Source organism: Equus caballus, chromosome 17, assembly GCF_041296265.1.
Source record: "Equus caballus isolate H_3958 breed thoroughbred chromosome 17, TB-T2T, whole genome shotgun sequence".
Taxonomy (NCBI): Eukaryota; Metazoa; Chordata; class Mammalia; order Perissodactyla; family Equidae; genus Equus; species Equus caballus.
Genome location: NC_091700.1, coordinates 14,511,361 through 14,536,215, shown reverse-complemented (window position 1 = coordinate 14,536,215; position 24,855 = coordinate 14,511,361). Strand labels below are relative to the sequence as shown.

Sequence of the window (24,855 nt, the reverse complement as noted above, 5' to 3'; positions counted from 1 at the left end):
TATGTGACGATTTGGAAATCTTAAAGTTCAGAGAGAACTAAATTGTACATTTGAGATAATGAAATATTGACACAAGATCTTAGTCTATAAGTACACAGAGAGGTTTCCTTAAGGAAGTAATTCAGCTGAGATAAATTTTAGAGTTGACATGAGTTAATACTTAGGTTATACAATTAGGGTATCTTTTCTCATAATTGTCAGAAATGACTCTTTACTCAGAAAAATATGTGAGAAGGAAGTCATCTGAAAGAAAAACAACTAAAAATTTGACCTGTATCCAGTCACAACATTTTATCCCCTGAAAATGGGTCATTCATGGGGTTGCTCAAATAAAAACCAAACTAACTCAGACAATAAAGGTACAGTGTACCCTCCCTCAGCAAAGGGCAAGGAATTTCTCCAACATAAAAAAGTTGGCTGCAGCCATTATTTCCTCAGTTCTCGTTCACTGCAAATTATTTTTCTTTTTCACTTACCAGATGGACCGCAGTATTAGTTTGACTCCAAATATATCTTAGATTATAATTTCTTTTGAATTTATTTATGTTTATTTTCAAAAAATTAAATTAAGTGGGGACCATATCACTTGAATATTTATGTCACATTTCGCGGAATAAGGTCAGGCAGTGTGGCCAACATGGTATTCACGTATTATATTTTTATGGTTCATTTGAGGCATTTTTGATATTTATATTGCTAAATAGTTGATGAATCATAAGCATGTATAATGTAAAATTATTTTCAACAAATACTTTGAATAATATCCACTTGTTAAATATGCTACTGCTAAAATTTCTTCAATGCATATCGTATGAGCGGTAAATTGAAAGGGTAATGTAAAACAAAATATTTTACAGCATTGATTACTTAGGTCTTGATAGGATGACAGTGGAGTTGTCAGTCTAATATTTGAAACTTAGACTTTAAGTGTATTTCATATGTTTACCATTTATTCAGTGAAATTTAGATTATCTTGAAATGTACCTTTATTATTTTCCTGAATAAGGCTTTCCTAATATGACTTTTCTTACAGATTTCTTTACCTGTTTATTTCTAAGACTGTAGATGATAGGATTCAAGAATGGAGGAACTATGGTATAAAATACAGAAAAAATCATGTCCAGAGTTGTTTCAGAGTTTACTGAAGGCCTTAGGTGCTCATAGAAACCACAACTGAGGAAGACAGACACCACAAGGATATGAGGGATGCAGGGGGAAAAGGCCTTCCCTTGCTCTCTTGTTGGAAACTTGAGCACCATAGAAAATATGCATGTATATGATATAGCAATGAAGATAAAGCAACTACCACATATCCCTATGGAAGAAACAAAAATTAAGAGTTCATTTCTAAAGGTGTCAGAGCAGGAGAGCCTCAGCAGTGAGGGGATGTCACAGAAGAACTGGTGCATCACATTGGACTTACAGAAAGGCAGCTGGAATGTGTTGCCAGTGTGCACGCCTGTATAGACAAGACCACTGAGTAGAGAAGCCAGTGTCATTTGGACACAGAATTGGTGGTTCATGATAATTGGGTAGTGGAGAGGCTGCCAGATTGCCACATAGCGATCTTGGGCCATTATAGTAAGAAACATCACCTCCACATATGCACAGTAAATGACCAAGAAGGTCTGAGTTGCACACGCAGCCACAGAAATGGTCCTCTTGCCAGTGAGAGATTGGGCACAGGCATTAGGGACAGTAACAGAAATGTAGCACATGTACAAGATGGATACATTCCTGAGGAAGAAGTACATAGGTGTCTGCAGTTTCTGGTCGATGGTGGTGACAGTGATAATCAGAAGATTCCCTAAATTAGTAGCCAGGTACATCAGTAGGAATACCACAGCTTCCAGTCACCTCAGCTTCCAGACATCAGCAAAGCCTGTGAGGATAAACTCAGTCACCATGGTGGAATTGACCATTTTCTGGAAATGCTTGATTGGAGAGGCAGAGGGATAAAAATAGGAAGAGTGAAAATAATTAATTTTTTAGAATAAAGCATTTACCTCTATTTTCTATGGATGGTTTTCGTTTGTGGGAATGGTCCACTCCTGGTCTTTTGATTTTTCTCAGCCACTCTTCAGTTGATATAGTATCAAGGTGCTAAGGATGAGATCCTCCAACCTATTCCTCTGTTTGTGACATGCAGAACTCTTCCTCTGTTTCTTCCAAAATATCCAATCCATGAGGTTTACGTTTTAACAAAAATTGAATTATTTAATGCAAGACAATCTCTGTAAGAGAAATAGTGTCTGAGAAAGAAAGGCGTTATCAGGAGCTGAATAATGCATTCACTCAGGATGTTGACACACAGCAGGGCTTTATCTCAGTGCCCTTCAAGTGTGGACTGTGTCTCATCAAGATCCCTGCCCTGTGTGGCATTACTCCTCCCAAGATCAGTGCAGAATCTGAGACTAAGAGTTCTCATATCTTTATAACACTTGTCATTGTGATGAATTCACTGTGGGGTCAGTAGGCTTATATTTTGCATGTCATTTTAAAATGTCATTTTTATAGACATCTATTTATTTTAATTGTTGAAAATAATCAATGTGCAAAATTTGGAGAAAATGAAAATGGGCCTTCACTACAGCTAGCTCAAGAGTCTCTGCTCTAGGTGGAGTGAGCATTGGTGGAGAAGATATCTGTGTGGTCACATGAGGACAGAGACACTGAATTTTTGCTACGATAATTTTTATAAATATCTTCTGTACATTCTTGAATAATCTAGAGCTAATAAAGTTGAATACTATATGATTGTAATAAAATGAGTGGGGACCGTTTCCCATCTTCATCTTCTGAGTAGTGCTTCCCATTGTTTGTATTCAATTTCTTCTATGATTACTTTTCTATCTACATTTACTATGAATCTTGACACTGATCCTACACAGAAATTTATCTCCCACAAGATAATAATCTGAAAGTTTCACATGCAAAGCATAACCCTTTTACTGCTCACCTCTACTCCTTCCTAACAAATTATCTTCTTATACCTTTTCTATAAATCCCATTTTTAAGTTACCTTCCTCCTTTTCTTGACTACCTCAGTTGTCGCCATTATTGTACCATCATATACAATGCTAGTAATCCAGACTATAGTTCATTTTATATTTTACATATGGAAATATTGATACCATTATAATATTTAAATGTATCCATGAAGAGGAACAATTTACTAATGAAGAAGCCATCTCAAAAAGTAAGGGAACTTTGGGGCTGGCCCACGGTGTACTGGTTAAGTTTGGGCACTCTGATTCGGTGTCCCAGGATTGTGGGTTCAGATCCTGGGCATAGACCTACACCAGTTGTCAGCCATTCTGTGGTGGCAACCCACATACAAAATAGAGGAAGCTTGGCACAGATGTTAGCTCAGGGCTAATCTACTTCAGCAAAAAGAAAAAAAGTAAGGAAACTGAAATTTCAAAGATATATGTTTCTAGTTTTGGCTCAGTCTAAGGAAGTCAAGTCCTCAACACTCATACTTTTTATGGATCCAACCTTGTCAATTACTGACCATTTTTCATCTCCACTTTGTGCTTGCTTTCACTGTTTCATCAGAATATTACCAGATCCTCAGACATCTCTCCACTGCTCCATTTCACTGCATTGTTTTTCTAATGTTCTACTGTTTTCCATAAAGTGATAGTATTTTCACCCGTACGATGTTTAAAATTCCTCTATCTGTAAAATAGTTTGTCTTAGTCTTACTGATATCTTTCATTATTTTTTCCTTTTTCTTATTTTTCACTATGACAATTTTAAAAGGTTTTATCTATATATTCTAATGACAAATTTTTGGCAATAGCAATTGTACTTCTGAAACAGTTCTTATCAACTAAATTCCACGAGTGACCTGAGTGTTTATTTCCTCTTCAGCATCTTCTCATATTAATCACAATTTTCCTCTGGAGGCTGCTTTTCTCATCAGCTTTTCTAGAGAATCTCTCAAGCTGTATCTTTTCTCCAAGGTTGTATTTGTCAATAGCCAGCCCCAGGGATTTATATGTTACATTTCACATTTAAAGTGCAAAATTCAATTTATTTTGCACAACCTATTTGAAATCTATTTTTCTCTCTCCATTTTCCATTCTTCTGCTAAACAAACCCTATGCTGTCATCTGCGTAAACACCTCATTCTCAGCATAAGCTTGAATTTTTAGTCTTTCCCTGACAGCGCCACTTTTCCTCTTTTGCTCGTAGTATCATCTTTTCCTTTGTGATCTATCAGGTCTTTAAATCCAGCTGGAATAAAATTTTTGCTGTGAAACCTTCTTGATTTCCCCAAATTTATGTTCTTTTTTTATGTTTTCTTTAAAATTCAACATATTTTATTTAATTACAGGAATCCAGTAAGTGTTTATCACCTTCAGACTTTGATAAAAGCTATCTGAATTTTGGATTTTATATTAATCTTTTTTTAAATTTTAGCACTTATGTTTCTACATGCATAACAGTTAATAAATACATGTATTTGGACATGCCTTATTGACCACTAAAAGCCTCTATTCTACTTATTCGTAAATGACTAGCTCTGTGATATTTTAAATATTAACTAATGTTATTCATAAGCCTTTGACAAGTAAACTTTATTACATTCTGTAATTCAAAATGTGCTTCCAAAAGTCGCACACATATTTTAACACTTACAAAACTTACATACGTGAGTGCACACACATATGCAATGCAGTTTTAGTATAAAAATGTTAAAATGATTGAAAAAGAAAGAAAAGGATGGTGATCAAGAAAGTTGAGATTGGTTCATTATATTTCAATTATAATTTTATGCCATATTAAAATATTTTGATTTTATGCAATTGTTGATATGTTAATATATAACATTATCTGTATATATATTTCTCTATTTATATATCTGTATATCTATTTTTTGTCTATCTGTCTGCTGTTTTCTGTCTGCTCTTTTATGTTATGTTTGTTGCCTTAATATTGATATTCCCCTTTGTCTCCTCTGGAACTTCTGTTCACACATTTTGCTCCTTTACCAAGTTTATGGTAAGTAAAATAGTTTGAATCATAAGATACAGCATAAATAAACAATTAATTAATTAACTTGTGTTATTTTTATATGTTGCACACAAGTTCACCACTCTCCCTGATATTACTGTTGTGGCATGAAAAACTATAGCAACAACTTTAAACATTTACTAAGAATTCTCTATGCTTGTGCTTTACCTCAAATAATTGACTATTCATCTACTGGTCTGGCTTATTCCTTTAATAAAATGATTGATTGTTTCCCAGAATAAAATAAGTTGGACCATTGCATTGACATTCAAACTACAGAGTACTCACTCCTGAGTATTGCATATTCTTAACCTGGAGAGAAGAATAGTTTCTCTTGCTAGTTTCTCCAAATGAAGCTCAGAAAGACGGCTTAAACAAAATTTCTATGCATACAGGTTTTGAGAACATCTTCAGATGAAAAAAGTATGCTTCTTATGTTGTTAAAAATGTCAATCATGTTCTGCCCTATAAAATTACAAGCATGCCCATGTCATCACCAAGAAAACCTCGGGGAACACAGTCCTTACCATCCAGTTACAGCAGGTACCCCAAGGGTAATTCCAGGCAGGTAATGATTTCCAGAAGACAGGTGAATAGGAACCAAGTATAATTCAAGAGTGGGCACAGAGGTTGAACAGATGGAAATATTTTTACCTGTGTGTGTAGGTAGATGATTCTTATGTTAAGGAACTTATGAAATTGAGGAGCAAAATTAACCTTCCTGATTTAGAGGGTTCATTGATGACATCTATGTGCATCTCAGAGACCACATTCTGTATTCCAAAGAGTCCAGATTAGTTGTTTCTGCCCTGAACTTGATGAATCAGCGATGACCTCAATCATTCCTTCTTTAGAATAGATCTATTTATATCTCTCATGTTCAATAATGGGAGAAATTGAAAAGGTTCCCTTAGTATCATTTCTTCTAAAAATCTAAAAATGTGCATAGTTCCATGGGGATATTTTGCCTACACACCGTATTTGATAGCAGTATAATGGATTTGGGCAATTTTTTTAAAAAATCTCTGTTTCTATTCATTAATTGGAGCTGTCCATGTGAGTTAAGTTAAATTAGTTAAACATTTATATATGATGTAAAACTCTCAAATTTTAATCACTGAGTGTTAAGTAAGAATATCTATATTTTAATGAAAATAATTCATTTCTATGGTGTGAAATTCATACAAATATTGAATTTTAAACTTATCTTACAGTGAGAGTTAAAACAAAGCAGAGTAGTCTTTGTTTCTTTGTATAAGCTCAAAATATTCTTTAACAATGCTCTCCAAAGTGGCTAGACAGTAGAGTTACTACAAGTTATCTCCTGACCAAATAAAGTGGCACATATGTACTGGCTGACACCTTCTGTTACCAAAGATCTCCTTGTAAAAACTAAAGGGTATGTCTGTTGGTTGTCCAAAGTGGGTCAAACTAGCTGTTCAGTCGTTTTACATGATGTGGGCTTGAGGAAACAGAGGCTGGATGGGAGGTACTCTGTGAGAATTAGTTATGGTACTTTGTCTTACTCCTTACTGTTGTCAGATGTAGTATAAACAAGGTTTTATCACAGCCTTCATTTGGTCATTTCATGTATCAGATATCAAAAGATGATTGAATTATTTAAATAGAGTGGAATGGGATTCCATAAGAAATATACCTGAAACCAAGATGGTGGCACGGACCTGCCTAATTATTTGCCTATCCAGAGGGTGGTCATCCTACTAATTCCAGAAAAGGGAATACCAAAAGAGGGTAGCAAAGGGAAAAAATTTACACAATGTAACACTTTCCTAGAAGACACTAAAACTAACCACTATATTCCATTATAACGTGTTTTACCCAACAAAGCAAATAAAGAGCAATGAACTTTGGATGTGTCCAGGACTAAACATTTACAAGACCTAACTGAAGTCTCTTTCCTAATTAGGAAACAATAGACTTTGTTTTAAAACACTGAATTAACTGCTGGACTCCATCCACTTTATCCAAAAATTAGTAAACTAGCATGACCACCATGAAAAATTATTTTTTACTATTCATAAATCCCTGAATTTCCCCATTAACTAATCATTTTTTTCCATAATTAAGGGTACTCTTATCTGGCAAACTTTAAAAACATATTTATTTATTGAGTCCATATAATCAGGTTTTTCTTATATTTCCCTAAGTAGTAAATGCATTTATCTTTTCTCCACATTTTTAACTATTAAGTGTTGTAGAATAAAATTGTTTACTGTAGTGAGATTTGTTATATTCCTTTTGAATTCATATGAACATTTTTTCTCATTTTGCTTGTAATATGAAAATTCTCAGGTAATTTGATATTGAGCGTGTGTCAAAGGTGTTATAAAGAAGACTAAAGTATATGAAAGTTTGGAAACCAGTGAGTTTAGAGAGAACTAACATGGCTATTGAAGATGATGACATGTTAACACAGATTTTAGGCTACAAGCATGAAATTATGTTTACCATATAGAGATAAATAAAAATTAAAAAAATTAAGAGTTGATATGAGTTAATAATACCTAGGCCAGATAATTAGTTTACATCTTTTCATAATTGGCAGGCATGATCCTTTACCCAGAAAAACATATGAGAGGCAACACATCTGAAGAGAAAACAATGAGAAAATTGACCTGTAATCCAGCCACACATTTTATCCCCCAAAAATGGGTCATTCATGGGTTTTCAAAAATGACAAACAAACGCAGCCAAGGAATTTCAGAGTACTATGCCCAAAGAAGTAGCTGGAAATTTTTCTATCATGAAAAAAGTTGGCCGCAACCATTGTTTCCTTAGTTCTCATTTAATACACATTTTTTCACTGTTCAGATGGATTGTAGTATTAGTTCAATTCCACATGTATCTTAAATTGTATTCTCTTTTGAATTATATTTGAATTTAATTTGAGAATGGTCAATTGATATAAGTAGGTGCACTATCATTTAAATGTTTTTCTCATGTTTCACTGAATAAGATCAGAGAATATGGTTTGTAAGTTATCTCTATATTTGATTTATTATTTCCTTTGAAGAATTATTGATATTGACATTGCTAAATGTTTGATGAATAATAAACATATTTAAAGTAAAATGATTCTCAGCAAATATCTTGAATCATATACATTCATTCAAATATGCAATTGCTAAAATACCTTCTATGCACATTTTGCAAAGGATAAATAGGAAAGGTAATGTAAAACACAAAATAATTCTTTTACAACATTGATTATTCATGTCTCACTAGAGAGATCCTGGAGTAGGAAGTCTCATATGTAAAACTCAGACATGAAGTGTATTTGTAGAAGTTTGGAATTTATTCAGTGAAATTGAGATAACACTCAAGTGTATGTTTAAAATTTTCCTGAATAAAATTTTCTTAATGCTACTTTTCTTTCAGCTTCCTTTTCTATTTGTTTCTAAGACTGTAGATGATAGGATTCAAGAGTGGAGGAGCTATGATATAAAATATAGAAAGGATCATCCTGAGTCATTTCAGAGGTTACTAAAGGCCTTGAATACACACAGAATATGGAACGAAGGAAGACAGATACCATGAGTATGTGAGGGATGTGGGGAGAAAAGTCCTTTCCCTGCTCTCTGGCTGGAAACCTGGGTACAGTAGAAAGTGTGTGAATATTTGAAATGACAATGACGATAAAGCAGCCAACACAAACCAACATGGCACAGACAAGCATGAAAAACGTGTTGCTAGAGGTGTGAGAGCAGGAGAGGCTCTGCATAGAGAAGACATCACACAAGAACTGATGGACCATGCTGGACTGACTGAAGGGCAGCTGGAATGTGTTGCCATTGTGCACATCTGCATAGACAAGACCACTGAGTGTGGAGGCCAGGATCATCTGGACACAGAAATGGTAGTTCATGATAACTGGGTCGCAGAGGGACTAGCAGATGGCCACATAGAGGTCACAGGCTATGATGGTGAGGAACATCACATCCACGTAGGCAAAATAAATGACCAAGAATACAAGAACACCTAAGTTTCACATACAGCCACGGAAATGGTCCTGTTGCTAGTGTGAGAGGTGACACAGGCAGTGGGGATAGTGACTGAAAGGCAGCACATCTAAGATAGACAGATTCTGAGGGAAAAAGTACATGGGAGTGTGAAGGTTCTTATTGAGTGTGGTGTACGTGATGATGAGATTTCCTAAAAAGGTGATCAAGAACATCAGTAGAATTAACATGGAGCGCAAGAGCCTAGCTTCCGCCCGTTGCCAAAGCCTTTGAGGAGAAACTCAGTCGCCATGGTGAAATGGAATTTGTTTGAAATGCTTGCCGGCTGGTAAGGAAGAAGAGATAAAAAGGAAGCATAATAATAATTAATAAAGTGTTTACCTATATTCTATAAAGTTTACTTTGTGATAAGGAAAGTAAACTTTTCCCTTGGGATTTCTTTGGCTATTCCAGATCTTTTGTTGTTCCATATAAATTTTAGGATTCTTTCTTCTATTTCTGTGGAAAATGTTGTTGGAACTTTCATAGGGATTGCATTGAATCTATAGATTGCTTTAGGAAGTAGGACATTTTAACTATGTTAATTCTTCCAATCCAAGAGCATGAAATATCTTTCCATTACTTTGTGTCTTCTTCAATTCCTTTCAACAATGTTTTATAGTTTTCACACTACAGATATTTCATCTCCTTGGTTAAGCTGATTCCTAGATATTTTACTCGTTTTGTTGCAATTGTAAATGGGATTGTATTCTTAATTTCTCTTTTTACTACTTGGTCGTTAGTGCATAGGAACGCAACAGATTTTGTATGTTGATTTTGTATCCTGCAATTTGTATTCATTTATTACGTCTAAAAGTTTTTAAGTGGATTTAGGGTTTTTCATGTATATAAAATAGTGTCATCTGCAAATACTGACAGTTTCTCTTCTTCTTTTCCAATCTGGATCGCTTTTATTTCTTTTTCTTGCCTGGTGTCTCTGGCTAAGACTTCCTAAACTATGTTAATTAAGAGTGGTGAAAGTGGGCATCCTTGTCTGGTTCCTGTACTTAGAGGGATAGTTTTCACTTTTTCTCCACTGAGAATGATATTAGCTGTGGGTTTGTCATTTATGGCCTTCATTATGTTGAAGTATTTTCCTTCTATACCCATTTTATTCAGAATTTTTATCATAAATGGATGCTGTATCATGTCAATTGTTTTCTCTGCATCCATTGAGGTGATCATGCGATTTTTATTCTTCATTTTGTTAATGTGGTGTATCATGTTGATTGATTTGCAAAGACCAAACCATCCCTGTATGCCTGGAATAAATCCCACTTGATCAGGGTGATGACCTTTTTAATGTATTGTGGTATTCAATTTGCTAGTATTTTGTTGAGGATTTTTGCATCAATGTTCATCAGTGATGTTGCCCTGTAATTTTGTGTGTGTGTGTTGTCCTTATCTGGTTTTGGTATCAGGGTAATGTTGGCTTCATGGAGTGAGTTAGGAAGCTTTCCCTCCTCTTCGATTTTTTGGAACAGCTTGAGAAGGATAGGTATTAATTCTTCTTTGAATATTTGCTAGAATTTACCAGGGAAGCCATCTGGTCCTGGACTTTTATTTTTGGGGAGGTTTTTGATGCCTGTTTCGATCTCCTTACTGGTGATTGGTCTACTCGAATTCTTTATTTCTTCTTGATTCAGTTTTGAAAGGTAGTATGAGTGTAGGTATTTATCCATTTCTTCTAGATCATCCACATTTTTTGTGCATAGCTTTTCATAGTATTCCCATAATCTTTTGTATTTCTGATGTGTTGGTTGTAATTTCTGCTCTTTAACTTCTGATTTTATTTATTTGAGCCTTCTTTCTTTTTTCCCTGATGAATCTAATTAAAGGTTTGTCGGTTCCATTAATCTTTTTAAAGAAAAAGCTCTTGGTTTCATTGATTTTTTCTATTGTTTTTTAGTCTCTATTTCATTTATTTCTGCTGTGATTTTTATTATTTCCATCATTCTACTGATCTTGGGCTTTGTTTACCTCCTTTTTCCAGTTCCTTTAGGTGCACTGGTAGATTGTTTGTTTGGGATTTTTCTTTTTTTTTTTTTCTTATTTTGTTTTGAGGAAGATTAGCCCTGAGCTAACTACTGCCAGTCCTCCTCTTTTTTGCTGAAGAAGCCTGGCCCTGAGCTAACATAGTGACCATCTTCATCTACTTTATACGTGGGATGCCTACCACAGCATGGCGTGCCAAGCAGTGCCATGTCCGTACCCGGGATCCGAACCGGCAAACCCCAGGCTGCCGAGAAGCGGAACGTGCGAACTTAACCACTGCGCCACCAGGCCAACCCCTGGGATTTTTCTTGTTTGTTGAGGTGAGCCTGAATTGCTGTAAAATTCCCTCTTAGAACCACTTTTGCTGTATCCCATAGATTTTAGCATATCATATTTTTATTTTGATTTGTCTCCAGGTATTTTTTTATTTCTACTTTAAAGTCTTCATTGACCCAATTGTTGTTCAGCAGCATTTTGTTTAATGTTCGCATACTTGTGGCTTTTCTGATTTTCTTCATGCAGTAGATTTCTAGTTTCATACCTTTGCAGTCATGAAAGATGTTTGGCATTATTCTAATCTTCTTAAATGTATTGATGCTTGTTTTGTGGCCTAATGTGTGGTCAATCCCGGATAATGTTCCATGTACTTTTGAAAAGAATGTGTATTCTGAGGTTTTTGGATGGAATGTTCTGTAAGTCTCTGCTAAGTCCATCTGGCTGAATGTGTCGTTTAAGGCCAAAGGTTTCTTGTTGATCTTCTGTTTGGATGATCTATCCATTGATTTACATGGAGTGTTAAAGTGCTCTACTATTATTGTGTTACTGTCTATTTCTCCTTTATTTCTGTTAATAATTGCTTTATATATTTAGGTGCTCCTATGTTGGGTGCATAGATATTTGCAAGTGTTATGTCCTTTTGTTGGATTGTTCCTTTTATCATGATGTAGTGCCCTTCTTTGTCTCTTATGAAAGCTTCTATTTTAAAGTCTATTTTGTCTAAGTATTGCTCCCCCAGCTTTCTTTTCGCAGCCATTTGCATGCTTATCTTTTTCCATCCTTTCACTTTCAATTTGTGAGTGTCTTTAGGTCTGAAGTGTGTCTCTTGCATGAAGCTTATGGATGCATCTTGATGTTTTATGCAATCGGCCACCCTGTGCCTCTTGATTGGAGGATTTAGTCCATTGCCATTGTAGCTATTGATAACTATGTACTTATTGCCATTTTCTCACCTTTTTTCTGAGCCTTTCAGTAATTCTTCTCTATTCCTTTCTTCTTCTCTTGCTCTCTTCCCTTGTGGTTTGATGGCTTTCCTTAGTATTATTTTTGGATTCCCTTCTCTTTATTATTTGTGTATTTATTATAGGTTTCTGGTTTGTGATTATCATGAAGTTCATATATAATAATCTACATCTGTATCAATCTATATTGAGTTGTGGTCTCTTTTGTTTGACTTATTTCTAAAAGCTCTACTCTTTTCCTCCACTCCTCACATATTTTATGTTTTCGATATCATACCTAACCTCTTTGTTTGTGTGTGAGTATCCTTTATTCTCTTATCATTGAAATAGATAATTTTAGTACTTTTGTTTTTTGTTTCATATTCTCTTCATGGGTCGTTGATCTGCTACCTTTACTGTATTGTTGTCTTTACTAGTGATTTTATTGCCTTTTTCTTGATAATTTTCTTATTCCCATTTGTGGTCTTCTCTTTCCCACTTAAATAAGTCCCTTCAGCATTTCCTGTAAAACTTGTTTCTTGGTGATGATCTCCTTTAATTTTTGCTTGTCTGGGATATTCTTTATTTCTCCTTCCATTCTGAATGATAACCTTGCTGAGTAGAATATTCCTGGCTGTAGGTTTTTTCCTTTCATCTCTTTAAATAAGTCATGCTACTCTCTTCTAGCCTGTTGGGTTTTGGCTGAGAAGTCAGATGATTGCCTTATGGGATTTCCTTTGGATGTCACTTGCTGCCTTTCTCTTGTGGTTTTAGGATTCTCTGTTTATCTTTAATTTTGGACGTTAATGTATCTTGATGTGGGCCTTTTTGGGCTTAGCTTGTTTGGTGTTCTCTGTGCTTTCTGTACATGGATGTCTTTTTCCTTCCTTAGGTTAGGAAAGTTTTCAGCTATTATTTCTTCAAATAGATTCTCTGTCCCTTTGTCTCTCTCTTTTCCTTCTGGGACACCTACAATACAGATATCTGTCTGCTTGATGTTTCCCTAGAGTTGCCTTACATTGTCCTCATTCTCGTTCATTCTTTTTTCTTTTATGTGTTCAGCTTGAGTGATTTCCTCTAGTCTTTCTTCCAGTTCGCTGATCTGTTCTTCTGTATCATCTACTTTGCTGTTGAATCCATCTAGTGAATTTTCATGTCTAGTATTGTATTCTTCATTTCTGTTTTTTTAATATATTTTCCAATTCTTTGCTCATGTTCTCACAGTATTCATCCATTCTTCTCCCAAGATCAGTAAGCATCCTTATGACTTTTTGTTAACTCTTTTTCAAGGAGATTTTTAAATTTCTATTTCATTTAGTTCTTTTTCTTAGGTTTTGTTCTGTTCCCGTACTTGGAACGGATTCCCTTGCCTCCTCATTTTGCCTCTTTCTCAGTGTTTATACCTATGTATTATATAGGTCAGCTATGTCTCCTGGTCTTGGAGAAGTGGCCTTATGTAACAGACGCCTTTTGAGGGTCAGCAGTGTGCTTCCTTCTTGTCACCAGTTCCAAATGTTCCAGGAGTAACCCCTCTGTGGGCTACTTGTGTCCTTGTGTTGTGGCAGCATTGTTTTTGCTGAAGGTGCCCAGGGAATCTGGGTGGCCCCCCTGGATAGCTTTTTTGTAATTCTCCGCTGCGTGTGGCTGCTATGGATCCTTCAGTTACTTTATGGATTTTGGGGAGCCCCAGTACAGTTGGCTGCAAGGACAAATATCACATTTCTGTTGCAGTTTTTCTGTTAAGGTTGTAGGCCCCCAGTATGACTGTTTGCTAGGCTCAGTGGCTTACAATTCCTGTAGGCCTCTTGCCCGCAAGGCTGTTGTCAGCTCTCTCAGGGTTGCAGCTGCATGGGGCTGGCCCCAGGCACAGGAGCACTCAGTTATTTCAGGCTTTGGAAGGCAGGGCCAATCTGCTATGTGGCTGTTTGCAAAACACAGGTCTTCTGCCACTGATAAGCACCTTGGCCCACAGGTCCACACACACCATCAACACAGTCCTGACCCGTGCACACATCCCAAACCCCTGGAGCATCCATCCATGGACCTCAAGCCTCATCCATGTTGTCACAAATGGCAAGACTTTATCTTTTTTATTGATAGTAGTCCATTGTGTAAATATACCAGACATTCTTTATCCATTCATCCATTGGTAGGTACTTAGGTTATTTCTGAGTCTTGGCTATTTTTAATAATCCTGGAATGAACACAGGGGTGTGTATAACTTTTAACATTCATGTTTTCGTGTCTTTGGATAAGTGCTCAGAAGTGGAATAGTTGGGTCATATGCTAGTACTATTTTTAATTTTTTGAGAAATCTCCATACTGTTTTCCATAGTGGTTGCACCAGTTTGCATTCTCACCAGCAGTATATGAGAGTTCCCTTTTCTCCACATCCTCTCCAACACTTTTTATTTCTTATCTTGTTAATTATAGCCATTCTAGTGGGTGTGAAGTGATATCTTATTGAGGTTTTGATTTGCATATCCCTAATAATTAGTGATGTTGAACATCTTTTCATGTGTCTGTCGCCCCTCTGTATATCTTTGGAAAAATGTTTGTTCAGACAGTTTATCTGGGTATGACATACTTTCAGTCATATTTTCAGCTTTGATTATATTATATCAATTATTCCTGATCTCAAGGTTTCTGTTGAAAAATCTACTTATAGTCTTATTGATGTTTCTTTGTGTGGGTTAAGTCACTTTTCTGTCACTAATTTCAAAATTCTCTCTCCATTTTTAAATTTTGACCACTTAATTATAAATGTTTTTATGTAGCCTTCTTTAGCTTTAACACATGTGGGTTCATTGGGTCTTCATAAATTTCATTTCCATTTCTATCCAATTTTGAAAAAAGTTATTATTTTTGAAATAAATTTTCTCTTTTTCTTCCTACTGAGACTCCCATAATGGATATGCTGATTCTTTTGATGATGTCCCATATCATATAGGCTTTCTTTACTTTTTCTTTTTTAATCGTTCTTCTGACTGAATAACTTCAAATGACCCATCTTAAAGATTGCTGATTCTTTCTTCTGCTGGATCAAGTTTATTGTTAAAGCTCTTTACTGAAACTTTTTGTTTCATCCATTGTATTTTTCAGCCCCAGAATTTGTTTGGTTCTTTATTATGGTTTCAACCTCTTTGCTGAACTTCTCATTTTATTAAAATTTTATTTTCCTGATTACTTTTAGATTTCTACTGGTGTCCTCTTTGAACTTATTTGAGATGAATATTTTGAATTATTTGTTGGGCTACTATTAGACCTCCATTTCTTTACTTTTGGTATGAGATCTTTATTTTATTCCTCTAATAGTGTCATGTTTTCATCATTCTTAATTATCTTTATAGCCTTGTTGTCTGTGCCTTGGAAAAGCACTTCTTCCAATGTGTACATAATAGATATGTCAAATAAAGCTCTCCAACAGTCAACCCAGCAGAGACTCTGGGTGGGTCAGCTGACATTGTCCATGAGTGGAGTGTCTGCAGACCTGCTTCAAGGACTGTGGGAGGGGCCACTACCATGGGCTCTGGGTCAGCTGTTGAGATCTGTATGCTGACTTTTTAGAGCCATGCCTCTTTTCTTTGTTCTTAACAGCCCCTGGCAATCTAGCCATGCCAATAACCTCAGAGTTTGGGGTGAGACTCAGTAGAAGTGGGCCTCTCAGCTCTCTAGCTTCTTTAAAGGCTGTGGAAATCAGATGTTCACTTTACTCTGTCTTGTCTCCCAGAGAATTTCATGCCCAAAGGGTCACTCTCAGCACTGAGCTGTGCCACACTGGTGGAGGGGTAATGTGAGAAAGTGAAACTGTTCTTCTTACCCTTTGCAATGTGGCTTATCTCTGTCATGTGAACATCTGGGTTGCTGTAACATCTTACCTGTGCTGTTGAGAACTCATGAAGTTATTTTCATTTGTAGATGGTAGTAAATAAGTGTTTCTGCTGGAGAGTGGGCCATGTAACCACTTATTCCACCATCCTGCTGATGTCACTCCCTTTTGAAGAATAGTTTTACTAAGTACAACATTCCAAATTGGTGTTTCTTTTTTTAATGCTAAAGATGTCACTCCACTTCTTCTTGCTTGCATCGTTTCAGAAGAGACATTTGATGTTATTCTAACCCTTGCCTCTCTGTAGGTAGGGTACTTTTTCCAACTGGTCTGTTTCAAGATTCATTCTTTGTGTTTTATTATCTGCAATTTGAAGATTATATGCCTAGGTGTTGATTTTTTGTTCTGTATTTTACTCAGTGTTTTCTGAGCCTCTTGGATCTGTGGTTTGGTTTCTATCATTAACATGGAAAAATTCTCAGTCATTTTTACTTTGAATAGTTTTTCTGTTCCTTTTTTTTTTTTTGTCGTTCTTAGGTTCTTTTTTGTATGTTACATTATTTTGTAATTTTCCCACAGCCCTTAGATATTCCGTTCTGTGTTTTCACTCTTTTTTTTCATTGAATTTAATGTTTTGATGTTTTTATTGGCATTTCTTCACACTGTCTGAGTCTTTCCTTGGAACTGTCTGCTCTGTTGATGGGCATATCAAAGGCATCCTTTTTTGTGTTATGATATTTTGACTTGTTGCTCTTCCTTTAATACTTTCTTAGAGTTTCCATCATTTTGCATAGATTATACGTATGATCTTTCTTGTTCTTCAGTTTTCATTAGAGCTCTTTGCATAATAATCATGGTTGTTGTGATGGTTAATTTTATGTGCTAATTTGAGCGAGTTAAAGGATGCCCAAATAGCCAGTAAAACATTATTTCTGAGTGGTTTTATAATGACATGCTGGAGGAGATTAACATTTGGTATAGTAGACTTAGTAAAGAGTATCCACCCTCAAAAATGTGAGAAGAAATTGTTCAATCATTTGAGGGCCAAATAGAACAAAGACAAAGAAAGGGCACATTCCTTCTCTCGTTTTGAGCTGGAGCATCTGTCTCTTTCTGGCCTCGGACACCAGAGTTCTCGGTTCTCTGAGCTTCAGACTCTGGCTTTATATCAGTCACATCCCTATTGCAGGCCTTCAGCCTAAGAATGAGTTATCCTACCAGCTTTCTGGTTTTCTAGCCTGCAGAAGGCAGATGGCAGGGCTTCTCAGCCTCCATCACTGTATATATTTAATCATTATATAAATTATTTATATATAAATATAACTTTAATAAGAATATAGTATATAAATGTATATTGTATGTCATAAATGTATATGTTTATATTTGTTATTTGTAATCTAAATTATTTATCATTAAAAATTGCATACATGTATATAAAATCTCCTTTTGTTCTGTTTTTCTGGAAAACTTGACAAACACAGTTATTTTAAATCTCAGATCTGATCATCCCAGCAGTTTTACCATATCTGATTCTGATTCTGATGCTTTCTCTATCTCATTTTATTTTTCTTTGTGTGCCTTGTAATTTTTTGTTTTAAGCTGAACATAATTTTCTGCATAAAAGTAACTGAAGTAAATAGAACATTAGTATGATGTTTAATGATTTTTCTTGTGAAAGGTTATGTTGTTTTTACTGTTTTCTCCTCATTTTTCTTTGGATTTCCCTAGAAAATTCTTCACATAGTAAAATTCTTCTTTATATGGCAAAATTGTTTCCATGTATGCAAACCTTGATAAGAATAACATGCCTAAAAATGGCTACTTTATAGCTCTTCCTGCCAGAAGTACAAGGGGATATGCTTGGATCCTCACTGTGAGGCTGTGAGAAGACTCCTGGAAACAAAACTCTAAAGTGTGAGGGTTCCCCTAGTGCAGATCCCCACTGGGGATTTTGTCTCTCAAACTCATCTGTGAGCCTCCAGGAATTCAGTATCTGCTTTTCCTACTCTACTACATGTGCCCACTGATTTTTCTGATCCTTGGCTTTCCCTCTTGTAGGTTCATATTCTCTGCATCCACCCTTTTGTCCTTTTAAATTTGGGGCAGCTGTTAGCTTTATGATATTAGTTTTCAGAAATGTGTGATAAGAGTTGTTGATTTTCACTTTATCCAACTTTTTCTTCTGTTGTGTAGACAGAAGAGAGAAAAATCTAAGCTTTTTGTTGGCCAGACTGGAAATAAAATATCTGATATTTTTACATAAATGATCTTACTTTGTGAATAAAGAAGGTCATTTCTCTATGTTTCAATTTGGATTTATTTTTTACCTTTGCATTATTGCACTTGGTGAAATCTCCAGTACAACTTTCAATAGAAATGGAGACAGAGAAAATCCTTGTTTTTTCCTAATTTTAGAGGGAAAGCATTCATATTTGTACCATTAAATATGATATTATTTGTAGGATTTTCATAGATTCTCTCCATCAGGTTGTAGAATTTTCTTTATATCTCTATTCTATTGACTGCTATTTTAAGAAACAGCAATCAAGTATTGTCACTTTTTTCTGCACCATGCTGATAATCATATAAATTTTCTTATTATTTACATAATATCTTCAATTACAAAGAATGGTTTTGAATGTTAAACCAACCATGTATTTCTATTTTAATTCCCAATTAGCCATAGTATAATATTCTATTTATGTACTATTGCACTTAATTTGCTAAATATTAAAAAAGGGTCTCTTTATTCATGGGTGATAGTAATTTTATAATCTCTTTCATTACAATCACTTTGTATATTTGTGCACTCAGTATGATAATGCTTTATATAATAACGTCTGAAGAATTTCTTTTCAAATTTCAGGAAGACGTTATTTAACGTTGGTATTATTTCTTCATTGAATGTTTTATTGACTCCTCCAGTGAGGGCATCTGACACTAGAATTTTCTTTAAGGATTTTATGTCTATAAAATAAGTTTATTTTACAGTTTTGCGTAAATTTTTCTACTTGGTGTCTTTCAAAGAATTTTCCATTTTAACTCAGTTATCCTTATTTACATAAAGTTATTAATATTTTCCTTATTTATCCTTCAAATATGTTTAGAATCTTTACCAAATTATCCTCCTTTATTCCTGATATTGTTAATTTGTGTCATCTGTCATTTTTCTACCTTTGTGTAGAAATATAGCAATTTTTTAAATCTCTTCAAAAATATCCTCTTGTTCCCTTTTACCTTTTTGTGTTATTTAAAAATAAAGATTAATGGAATTAAGATGAAAGAAATGTAAGTGCTGAGGGGATCACCTGCTTCTTCATGTCAGTGATTTGTAATTCATATTTATTTATTCTTCTTTAACATAGTTACCATTTTGTGTACTTCCTCTATTAAATTATATTAGAAATACTAAATCCTTGAGGTAGATGTTATTACGATATTATAAATAAAGCAACTGAGGTTCTATTTTTTCTTTTTGAGCAAGATTAGCCCTGAGCTAACATCTGCTGACAATCCTCCTCTTTTTGCTGAGGAAGACTGGCCCTGAGATAACGTTGGTGCCTATTTTCCTATATTTTTATATGTGGGACGCCTGACACAGCATGACTTGATAAGTGGTGCATAGGTCCGCACCCAGGACCCTAACTGGTGAACCCCGGGACATCAAAGCAGAATGTGTAAACTTAACCACTGTGCCACTGGGTCAGCCCCTGAGGTTTGAATATTTTTAAGCAGCTTATCATAGTGATATAGCTATAAAGCAAGTGAATGGTAGAGTCAGGATGCAAAACATACCTTCCCCTGAAGGCTGTGGAGTTTCAGCTCTGCTATGTTGCTACGTGGAAACTCAACCTAGAACAGAAAATTGATTGGGGATATAAAACAATAAATTTTAGTTATATGTTCAAACTCTCAAAAACTGCTTCATTGTGTAATACAGTAGTGGAAGTATGATATAGACTTCAGTGAAAAACAACTACGCAATCCTTTTTAAGATCTCAACCTTCAGAATGAAACTGGCATAACTAAATTACAGCTACTGACAAATACCGAAGAATCTATTTTTAGCTAAGTTTATCATACATACCCTAAAATCAAAATATCAATAAACAGGTTGCCAAAAAACATCACAACTAAAACTACATAGTGTGCCATTGTGAAGGATCCTGAAATAAAGACAATCAAAGGGGAGCATATAGATAAAGCTTTTAGATATGCGAGCAGTAGCTCAGTAGAATCCAGAGTTCAGGTGGGGAAGATGTGCCATGTGATGACGTGCTGTCCGCTCAGACAAAGCTGGCTTAGAATCTCTACCTTTCCATTTACATTTCCATGCCTTAATAGTGTTCCTTGACCTTTTGGTGACGAATATTTCTATTTTAAAATTAAGTATATGAAATCCAAAATTCCCAATTTGCAATGAGAATTATGGTACATAATATGTAAATCATGTCAAGTACAGAATGATCTAAATTAACAAAAGATCATGTTAATATTATTCATAAGGTTAGTTACGGTATCTAGGCTAAGTGAGAAACAAAACAAAGCCACAAAGGATCTAAGAAGTTGCTTAAGAAAGAAAGAGAGAGAGAGAGAGAGGGATAGAGAGAAAAAGTTGAAGAAATAAATATCAAAATAACAAGGCTACACATTAGTGGTATCTGATTGGGGAGTAGGTGATCATCAGAGGAAAGAATTCTCGAAGGTAAATTTCCAGACAAAATAATTATCAAAAGATGTTATTGTGAAAGTGTAGATAAAATTAATTTTCCTCCTAGTGGGCAACAAATCAGTTACAACGTCATGTTGAGACATTCTGAGGAAATTGAAGCCTCTTGTATCTATTGTGTTTAGTCATCAGCTAGAACTAAATGATAACATTTATAGAATACTTCTAATGAGTCAGGATCCACAGAAATTGTCTATCTAACTCAATTTTCCAGGCAACCTTGTACAGCTAGTTACTGAAGGAAATTTATAAAAACATAGACATAAGCTATTACAGATTTTATTTTACTGCCACAACTGGAAAAACATTACACAAGTAGAAAGTTGAAAGGTGCATGAGGCAGCACCATGTTATTTCCTACTACTAACACTCACTCCGAAGAATAATACTGAGTAAATTTGAACCAATAAACTTATTTAAGCTAATTAGTTTCCTCATGTTGATTCTCCATTTTCTTAGGGATTATTTGCTGTTGTCTCTTCATGTCCAAAGTACGTTAAACAAAGATGTCTAACTCAACTACAGTGACTGAATTCCCAATTATGGGATTTTCTGATGTGTGGGAACTCAGAGTCTTGCAAGCCACATTATTTGTTCTGATGTACTTGGCAACCCTGATGGAGAACTTTGCCATTGTCACAGTAACCACCTTTAACTAGAATCTTGACAAGTCCATGTATTTCTTCCTTAGGAATCTGTCTGTCCTGGACATGTGCTACATTCCTGTTACTGCACGCAAGGCATGTATCATCTTTCTGCTTGGCAATGGGATGATCCCCATGGTTGGCTATGCGGCTCAGACCTTTTTGTGTTTGTCTTTGCTTTCACAGAGCCTCTGTTCTTCACTGTCATGGCCCAGGACCACTATGTGGCCATCGGCCAGCCCCTCTGCTGCACTGTAATCTTAAACCCTCATGTTTATATCCACATGACACTGGTCTCCACACGCAGTGGTGTTATCTACTCAGGATTTGATACTGGCAACAGATTTTTGCTGTCCTGTCAGTCCAACATGGTCCATCAGTTCTTCTGTGGCATCCCTTCTCTGCTGAAGCTCTTCTGCTGTCTTAAATTATGTAATTTTTGTCTCCATAGTGATGACCAGTGGTAGCTATTTTGCCTTCATCACCATGTCTTACATTTGTATATTTTCTACTGTGCTCAAGTTTCCAACCAGAAGAGAGAAAGAAAAAGATTTTTCCACTTGTATTCCTCACATCCTCATTGTGACAGTCTTTGTCAGCTCAGCCAGTGCTGTGCATTTGAAGACCACCTCCAGCTCATCCACCATTCAGGACATGATCGTTTCTGCTTTCTATTCTACAGACCCTCCTTTCTTGAATCTTATGACTTGCAGTTTTAGAAATAAGTAAATAATGAACACAATAAAGAAAATTATGAGAGCATTTTACTCAGGAAAAGGATAAGATGGTTATTCTTAAAAATTCCCACTTTGGTGAAATAGTTTGAAAAATGCTTCAAATTAATTTTATTGGCTATTTTCAACTTTTAACTATCTGACATTATTTTGAAGTGAAAAATATATTATGTGTCAGCATAAACAAAACATAAACTTAATTTTGAAGATTTTCCATCCATAAAATGAACATTTTCTGATGTTTGAAACTAACAAGTAAAGGCAAATAATTTACTAAATATTTTCTTTTCTAATTATTATCCTTTAAGTTTAAAGAGTCCTAGAATAAATGTATGCTAACTTTAATCTCTTTGTGCAATTATGAGAGAAAATCATTGTCAGTCATATTTAAAATAACCTAAAAATGTGTCTAATGACATCTGAAAGTTAATCATGAAAGAATAATAAAACACTATTTTCTTAATAACAAAAAAAGAGTAAATGGAGCACAGGAAATTTTTAGAGTTCTAAAACTATTCTACACAATACTGTAATGGTGGATGTACCGCATAATGCATTTGCCAAAATCCATAAAACTGAGCAATATGAAAGATCAACACTAATGTAAATTATGGACTTTATTATTAGCATTTTGACATTTTTCATATTTTAACAAATATGTCACCCTGATGGGCAATTTTAATAATAGAGAAAACTGTGTGTGTGGGAGAAGGATAGATAGAATTTTATGCTTAATATTCTATAACTTAAAACTGTTACATGAATGACTTTTATTATATTTTTTCACATTATCTATAGAATATATGATTGGCAAAAGAGATCAATCAGAACGTTATGTCATAATGTGAAAGAATAAATTTTACATGAGTGTTTTTTTTACTCAAGGTAAAAAAATTATTTAAAATGTAAATCATTAGTGTTTAACAATTAGTAATAGAATTGTTATAGGCAGTTACAAGCTCCATGCCAAAACTAAGGAAGATATATTTTTTATTTCATCTTGTAATGTTTTTGATGCATTTCATATATAAAAGAGGTACAATGAGGAAAATATTTATTGAGAATTTTACATAGTTTTGCATTTATTTGAACACTTAAAGCCTATGGTAATTCTTGAGGTAGGCACAATATTTTCCAGTAGATGACAAATGAGTTTGCCATAGAGATAATCTAATTTAGAGACCAATTTCTGAATGAAAGGAGCTATCTTACCCTTACAATTTATAAAGTTAATTTTGAAATATTCATTCAAATAAAATGGTGTAAAAATTTTGTATGCATAATAATATATCATCATGATATATAAAGTAAAACTAAGAAAATTAAAAGAAAATATGCTTTCATAATTAAATATTTTAAGATGGGTCTCACAAAAACTTATGGAACACAGCGATAAAAAATAAGATAGATATAAGATTTACCAACTTGACCACGATGATATTTGTAGAATGGTATGCACTGAAACTACAGATCATACATTTGTTCAAATGCGCATTGTGCACATGCCAGAATATATTATATTTTGTGAAGTAAGAAAGGTCTCCACAATGTTTGAAAGACTGAAACCATACAGAATACAATCTTTGTCCTCAAGAATCAATGGAGAGAGTGAGATATAAAAATCTCTAACTATAATTGTTTACCTATTTCTCCTTGCAGATCTATCAATTTTGCTTTATTTATTTTGAAGCTCTGTTATTTGGTGCATAAATATTTAGAATTTAATTTCATCTTAGTTATTTGACCCATTTATCACTGTAATAAGGTCTTTTTTTATGTCTTACAATAGTCTTTGCTCTAAATCCTACTTTGTATGATACCAACATTGCCACTCCAGCTCTCTCCTTCTTAATATTAGCGTGTATATCTTTATCTATCTTTTTGCTTTGAGCCTATTTGTTTCTTTATATTTTAATTTTATTTCCTGAAGCCATCATGGAGTTGCGTCTTGCTTTTTAATCCTATCAAATAATCTCTGTTTTTTGATTATGGTGTTTGTATAGATAAATAAATTGGAATTATTGATGTTGTTAAGTTTACTTAGCATATTGCTATATGTTTTCTTTTGGTCTGATGAGATATTTGTTCCCTATCGCCCTGTGTCAGCCTTTATTTGGATTAAGTATGTATTTTATTCTGTTTGTGAGCTATAATTCTGTAATTATTATGCTGGTTGTCACTTTAACATTTATAGTACACATGTTTGAATTATCTTAGGCAAACCTAATTTGCTATTACACCACTGCATATAAGGAGCTTGTAATAATAGACTTCCATTTCTCGCTGCCTGAATTTTGACTATTTTAGTCATACTAAGAGATGTATTATAAACTCTACAAAACATTGTTATTGTTAATTTTAAATAGTTGATTGCATTTTTAAAAAGCTTTTAATAAAAAAATTAAATCATACATAAGTCATGTATATAAACAAAATTTTGTTCTGCTGATACTCACTGTTCCTTTGTGTAGATCCACAATTTCAAATTGACAGATTTATTTTAATATTCATTGTAGTGTACGTCCTTTACTTTGAGCTTTTTTTCTGTGAAAGTCTTTGTTTACCATTATTTTTTAAAGTAATTTAATTGGGTACATAATTCTATACTGGCAGTAATATCTTTATTCATCAGTATTTCCCCCCTCTCATGGATTTTAGGATTTTCT

At 34.5% G+C, this 24,855-nt stretch overlaps 1 pseudogene; it reads right to left on the bottom strand.

Moving 5' to 3' along the window:
- Positions 1 to 989: 989 nt before the first annotated feature.
- LOC138918439 (olfactory receptor 14C36-like) lies at positions 990 to 1,922 on the bottom strand (annotated as a pseudogene).
- Between the last annotated feature and the right edge of the window lie 22,933 nt (positions 1,923 to 24,855).